The following is a 7,327-nucleotide window of genomic DNA, read 5'->3' as shown; positions in this document are numbered from 1 at the left end:
AGGGAGTCACAGTTCTGCAAAGATTCTTAGAAAGCCTAAGTCATTGCAGCTCAATGGCTGGAGTCAGGTCTATGACCAGGCCTGCTCTATCTCGTCCCACTCCCTCCCATACTAACTCAACATGGCTGTGATTTTAAAATGAGATAGTATGTGTGATATGCCTGGTCCATAAATCAAGAGTGGAGTGTGTGTGTGTACCTCCTACATCCTCATTTTATAGACAGAGAAATGAGAGCCAGAGACAGAGGCTGTGATGCGCATAGACACTTGGGAGATAATGACAGAGCCGAGTGTTGTTTGGCCTCCGAGGCCAGTGTTCTTTACTCCGCATCACAACCATAAGGATGACAATTGTTAAACATATCCCTAAACTATGGGCCAGGGAAGCATAAGAAAGATAATTCTCAGACAGCATAGGATGGATAAACTAAAATAAAATTGCTCTTCAAGCATTCCAGCATCTAAAGAACCCTTTGAAGTTTCCATCGAGTCAGTGATGCCATCCAACCATATCATCCTCTGTCCCCTTCTCATCAGAGACGGTGTCAGAGTCATCTTCTAATGTGATCTCAGAGACCAGTGAAAAGGCCCTGTGCCTTGAGGGACAAGATCATTTCTGGAATAGTCTTTTGTAATAGCAACACAATTACTGTGTGTTGCTAATTTGACTTATGGCTTATAAGGGACATTTGAAGTCTTTATCTCATAGATAAACGTGCCCTATAGGGCACCTTTCTGTAGGGTCAGAGCAGTAAACGTGTGGCCAGCTGTGATCATTTTCATTCAAGGGACAGTTAAATTCATGCCCATTCCACTCCCAAGACCAAAGGATTTCAGCCAGGTGTGGTTCAAGAGACAGTCGAGGGCAGAATATGATCTCAGTGTCCACAGGCCCTGGAGCCAGCTGGGGCACCTTTATCTATGAGATAAGGACTGCAAATGACCCTTATAGGCCATAAGTCAACTTAGCAACACACAATAATTGTGTTGCTATTATAAAGGACTATTCCAGAAATGACCTTGTCCCTCAAGGTGCAGGGCCTTTTCACTGGTCTCTGAGATCACATTAGAAGATGACTCTGATATTTTCTCTGATGAGAAGGGGACAGAGGAGGAGGTGGTTGGATGGCATCGCCAATTCAATGGACATGAGTTTGAGCAAGCTCTGGGAGTTGGTGAAGACAGGGAAGCCTGGCATGCTGCACTCCGTTGCAAAGAGTTGGACATGACTGAGCGGCTGAACTGAATTTATACCACAGCACAATATAAGGATGCAATTTGTTAAGCATATCCTTTAATTGATAATTTGGGGGAAGTATCCTTCACAATTAAGAATCAGAGATGCGGCCCCAGCGTTCTTTGGTGCTTTCTGAACATCAGTGAAAGGCTCAGGCACTGCTTGGTCGTCCTTCCGGTCTGTGTTCAAATAATCCTTTCTCAGTGCCGCACCCGCCAAATTGCAGTCACCACTAACATGTTCTATCTTCATTCCCTGATTGACTGTTCATCTTCACACTTACTATCATGCAACACACTACATATCTTACTCACTTGGTTGTTGCCTCTGTTCCCTCCTTACTTATTTAACAATACTCACATGCTCTAAATGCTGTATAAATATCAGCTCCTTCAGGCTTCATAACAACCATAAAGGGAGATACCCTCTATTCAGATGAACAAACTGAGGTACAGAGAACTTAGGTAACATGTCCAAAGTCACACAGCTTGCAAGCGGCAAGGTTAAGATGTGATCCAGGAGTCTGGCTCACACTCACCATGTTGATCTACTCGCAGGGTGTGAATCCCATAAGGAAAGAGGATTGCCTCTTCATTCCCAGTGCCAGAATAAGGCCTGGCACACCGTGGTACCCAATGATGATCTACTGAATGAAGGGATGGTGAAATGGCACTTCTACTGTTCCATTGCTTTGAAAGCCACTCTCCGTGAACCAAAGTTGTGCATCATTGGAAAGCAGTGGGACAAATGGAAGGATCATGGGCTTTAGTGTCAGAAAAGAAGGGACCACAGTCCTCACTCTGTCAGCCACACATACAGTGTTACCTGACCATGTGACCATAACAGATTCGTCCAGCTTCTCTGAGCCTTGGTTGCCTTAGCTTTCAAATGCAGAGAACAGTGGATTCTTTGTGGAATTATGCCCTACAGTGAACGTTGAATGTAGATAAAGACTGAGATCCAGAGCAGGCATTCAGTAAATATCAGTTCTCTCCTGCCTTAAGAAGGATGGAGGAAAGCAAAGTGAAGTTCCATCTTCTTTTTGCTGAGCAAGCTCTTATTTTTCCAGAATGAATATATTAGAGTCGGGGTATGGGAAAAGCAAAGAGGACCAGGAGACAGAAAAATTTCCCTTTTCCCTTCTACCACAATTAAGACTGGAACAACTTCAGTCAAATCAGCAGTATATTTCTTTTGTTTCTCAGATAAAGCCATATTGACGTCACTTTTTTCTCCTTCTGTTACCTTATTAAATTAGGTTGCCTATAACATAAAACACTGGCTCTTCAGAAGTGGTTTCCACCATATTATTGAGCAGGCAGGACAATTTCAATCTATCTCCCACCAGAAAACAAAGTCTGCTTTAAATTAGAGAGAACAAAGTCGTACATCCGACGTTCAAGTTTCCTATTCTTCCTAATTTGTAGACTGAGCTTCTAAAACTCTAAATATTTGTCTTACTTCTAAGACTGTTTTCTTCAAATCTTAGGGATTCTGCTGTGCAACCAACCAAGAGTCCTGGGCTTAGGCTAAGTTGGGCTGTGGTCTTTGGATGTTGCTTCTGCGTTCTGGACTTGCAGAGAACCCTGACATCAGACGGCACTGGAAACGTCTATAGACTGCCATCAGACAGAGGTCTGTCCTTTGGTAGGGGGAGGTCTGGGGTCCAGGACCCTCCGGCATGTGCTCTGTTCTCTCCTAGACCCTCCTACTGCTCAGGTGTGAACTTTGCCCAGGAGCCACATTGAACCAACTCTAAATTTCTGCACTGGCTTTGCACACACTGTCTCCCCTTCCCTCCTCCTCTCTGACCTCTGAGATCTCCCACTCAATCCTCAAAATCAGTGTAGTTCTTCCTCTGGGACAAGGCCTTTGAGGGGCCTGTGGTTGCCAGATATGTGTCCTTTCTTAGCAATTATCCCTTTTCTAATCATTTTTAGATAGTCTTTAGATAGTCTTGTTTTTCATCTGGGAACTGCTTCAGAGTAAGGGTGATGCTATTCAGTTAAATATCTTTAGCCCTCGCATAGGGCCTGGTCTTCAGCCAGTGTTCAATGACTGATAGATTTAAAGAGCACTGGTGAAGTTTAACAGGGCTTTCCAGGTAGTACTAGTGGTAAAGAACCTGCCTGCCAATGCAGGAGACGTAAGAGACATGGGTTTGATCCCTGGGTTGGGAAGATCCCCTGGAGAAGGGCATGGCAACACATTCCAGTATTCTTGCCTGGAGAATCCCATGAATAGAGGAGCCTGGCGGGCTACAGTCCATAGGGTCACAAAGAGTAGGACACAACTGCAGTGACTTAGTTTAATCTTTATGTGCAAATGAATAGTGAGCCGAGTCCTTAATCACAAGAGCAGGAAGATGAGGGATGTGTGGACTGCTCCCTAGGGGACCCCTTGGGCCAATCTGGTCCAGCCCCTGTGATTTTGCACATGAAGAAGTGTGTGCTTAGAGATATCCCCACAGCTGTATGTGTAGTTGGCAAGACTGAGGCCTCCTACCTCTCAATCCAGTGCCCGCCTGTATTATCAGGATATCTCTTGTGCTCATGGGAAGAAGCTGCCGCAAAGGCACAGCTGGAGGAGTGCAGAAAGGCACCCTGGGACAAAATACTGAGAGTGAGCAAATATCACAGGAGCATGGCCTGCCATCTTGGCGGCAGGCTGCCTGGTGACCTGGCAGATGCTGATAAGAAGAAAGCAATGGGAAAGGTGATGGAAAAGAACCCTGGAGAGGAGACTTTGGCTATTCAGGCAAGACCCACTGGCCTGAGTGAGCACAGGAGCCAGGAAAATGTGCCACAGAGCCATCCCCAAATTGAAGCCTTCTGGCTCCTTGCAACCAGGCATCCAGTCAGACATGAAGGAAAGGGGACATTGCAAAAAATCTCTAGTAGGAGGAAGTGATTTGCATTTTCTGCTTTCAGGAGGCTGTTTCATTTAAATAGAATTTAGTAGAATTACTAAAGGGGAAGTATCCTGAGCCTTCCACTGGTACTCAGATTCTGCTTCATGTAGAGAAGAAGGATTCAGACATGGCCACGCAGAGGGAGGTTTCTAGCAAGGACTCTCAATGTGGGTTGGAATGAATGTCACAGAATATATTTCCATCTATCGAACACCTGTTCTGTGCTGGGCATTTACCTCAGCTAGTCCTCCTGACATTCTCCCAAGATCCTGGTGTAAACTCAGGTTCTCAGAAGGGAAATGACTTGCTGGAGAAGACACAGCAAGACAGAGCCTGCACTCAGACCCACAGCCCAGACTGCTGCTGCATCAGCTTGCTCCCAAAACCAGCTGACAATCCCTGAACACTTCGGGCTCAGTGTAAGTGAGCTTCTCTTGTCTGTAGGCTGACAGTCACCAGGCCAGTTCCCTTCCCTGCTTTGCAAAGCTCAGTTTTGCCCAGCTTACTCGCTGCAGTAGACTCTGGGGAGACTAGCCTCAGTGTCTGAGGACAAGCTCTGGTTGACTTCAGCTGGTACTCACCCAAAAACCAGGAACCCAGTAGATGCTCTGTAAGAGATTCCTATGCTGGGATCTTTGTATATTAGCTCATTCCACCCTCACAACAAACTAATGAGGTAGGTTTTATCGTGCCCATGTCTAAGAATCACTCAAAGTGATTTTCTCAGTAGTTTGTTTTTTTAAATAAAAGTGTTTCCTGAGTGTGATATAGATAAGAAATAGCCTATTTATTTGTACAACTATCCCTCTGTATCTGTGGGTGAATGGTTCCAGGATCCCTGTGGATACCTAAATCTGTGGATGTCCAAGTTCCTTATACAAAATGCTGTAGTAACTGCTACACATTCTCCCATACACATCTCCTGTATAAGTAATCCTCTCTGTGTATTTGAGCACGCTAAGTTGCTTCAGTCGCCTCTGACCCTTTCTGACTCCATGGACTATATAGCCCACCAGGCTCCTCTGTCCATGGGATTTTCCAGGCAAGAATACTGGAGTGGGTTGCCATGCCCTTCTCCAAGGGATTTTCCCAACCCAGGGGTCAAACCTGCATCTCTTTTGTCTCCGGCATTGGCAGGCAGTTTCTTTACCACTAGTGCTACCTTACTTATCATAGCTAATACAAGGTAAATGCTGTTCAAATAGTTGCAAGTTCAAATTTTGCTTTTTGGAACTTTCTGGATTTTTCTTTTTCCCTAAAATTTTTATCTACTGCAGTTGGTTGAATCTGTAGATGTGGAACCCATGAATACGAAGAGCTGTCTGTACTTCTAAATCAAATCAATCTGACTCTGCTGCATTTGGCAGGGAATTTTACTCAGCTATATGAGTTGTTGTTGTTTAGCTGCTAAGTCATGTCTCTTTTGTGACATCATGGACTGTAGGACTGTAGCTTTCCAGGCTCCTCTGTCCATGGGATTTTACAGGCAGGAATACTGGGGTGGGTTATCATTTCCATCTCCACAGGATCTTCCTGACCCAGGGATAGAACCTTTGTCTCCTGAGTCTCTTGCAATGACAGGTGGATTCTTTATTGCTGAGCCACCAGGGAAGCCCATATGAGTTTAAGGTTGCCCCAAACCTTGGGGGTTTATAAGGAATGGAGTTTAGAGAAGAGTTCCATCTCTAGTCTTCAGCTCCAAGATGTTCCAACTACAAGGGCGATGTTAATGAAGCTTCAGCCTCAGTGCCCCTCACTTGCACAGGAACCCTCTTAGAGGGACCCTAGAATGTTTTTGCAGGTCAGATACTAGACAATTTTCAGAAGTGTGATATTTTAACTTCAGTGGGTGAAGACTACTGCCTCCTTGCACCCACCTCCATCTCCTCCATCACCCCTGCTGGGTGAGTCGGAGTAGCTATGGGCATTTTCAATTTGTAATTTTCTATTTCTTTTTTGAGAAAGCTCCCCAAATTGTATATGTTTCAGGCCCTGTAAAACCTAGCTCTGCTCTTGCTGTGTTACACTCACAGCGGGCAGTGCCCTTCCATACATGCCATGGGCAGTTGGCCTTGCAGTGCCCTAGAGCCCACAACTCTTCCTGTTCAGCCTTTTGACTTTTTACTCTCAGAGCTTCTGCCCCTTTGGGAGGGGGAAGAGTGCTATATAAGAGTGGGATATAAGTCCCTCCTTCTGGAAGCAGCAGCTACTACAGTTTATTTTGCCATCTTGGAAAACCCCTGCCAGGGTCAGGCCATTCCCCTTTTGAACTAGCCTTGCCCACCCCTGCCCGCCCAGAATGATATATCCCTATTTCACCAGGAAGTAAGGGAGAGGATGTATAGGGCTGCTTAGATCCTCCTAAAGACAAGAGTGTCCTCCATGCTTGTGAGAAAAGGTATTCCACAGTATTCAAGGAAGCAGACCAAGCAATAGATGTATTGTTGTTGTTTTTTTGTCTCTCACCAGGATGTGTAGACTGAAGGGGAGAGGGCTTCCTGGAAGAAGTGACATTTGAACTGGGCTGTACAAAACAGAAGGGTTTCTGCGGGGAAAATGGGTGGGGAAGCCACGATTGGAAAGGGTCCAGAAACCCAGATGCTTTATAAACACAGAGTCAGAGTCAGAAAACAGAGGAAAGGCCAGCAGTGAGACAGCAGGCATGGAGCATGTGGTTGTTTTTATTCTCTTAAATAAAGTTCAAAGCAAAGGTCTCTGATATCCCCTGAAGAGAGGACATCCAGGTTGTTTTCCTGCCCAGAGCAAAGTAAACAGGATTATGGGAACCTTCAGTGGCCTCAGCAGGACACGGCTGCCCGGCTGGCCCGGGAGAGAGGGCAGTGTGGAAAAGGCTGAGATTAGGCACCGCCTGGGCCTCTGGACTTGGTTCCTAAGGAAACGCCTCTGTTGGGACAACCTGTTTCAGCCACTTGGAATCTATATCTCAGGTCAGAAAAAATGCACAGCCTTTGACCCAGTAATTCTACTTTTAGAGATGCAACAGAAGAGATAGCTGCTGATGTGTGTAAAGATACATGTGCATGGATGTTCAATGCAATGCTGTTTATAGTAGAGAAAACTGGCAGTAAGTATCTAGCAATGGGGTAAGTTAGGAGACTTAGAGTACATCTATGTAATGAAAAATATTAATTTATATTTACTGACATGGAATATTCAGG

The sequence above is a fragment of the Bos mutus genome, chromosome 3 (assembly GCF_027580195.1).
Source record: "Bos mutus isolate GX-2022 chromosome 3, NWIPB_WYAK_1.1, whole genome shotgun sequence".
Classification (NCBI taxonomy): domain Eukaryota; kingdom Metazoa; phylum Chordata; class Mammalia; order Artiodactyla; family Bovidae; genus Bos; species Bos mutus.
The sequence above is the reverse complement of the archived record's forward strand: the minus strand, read 5'-3'. Positions refer to the sequence as shown.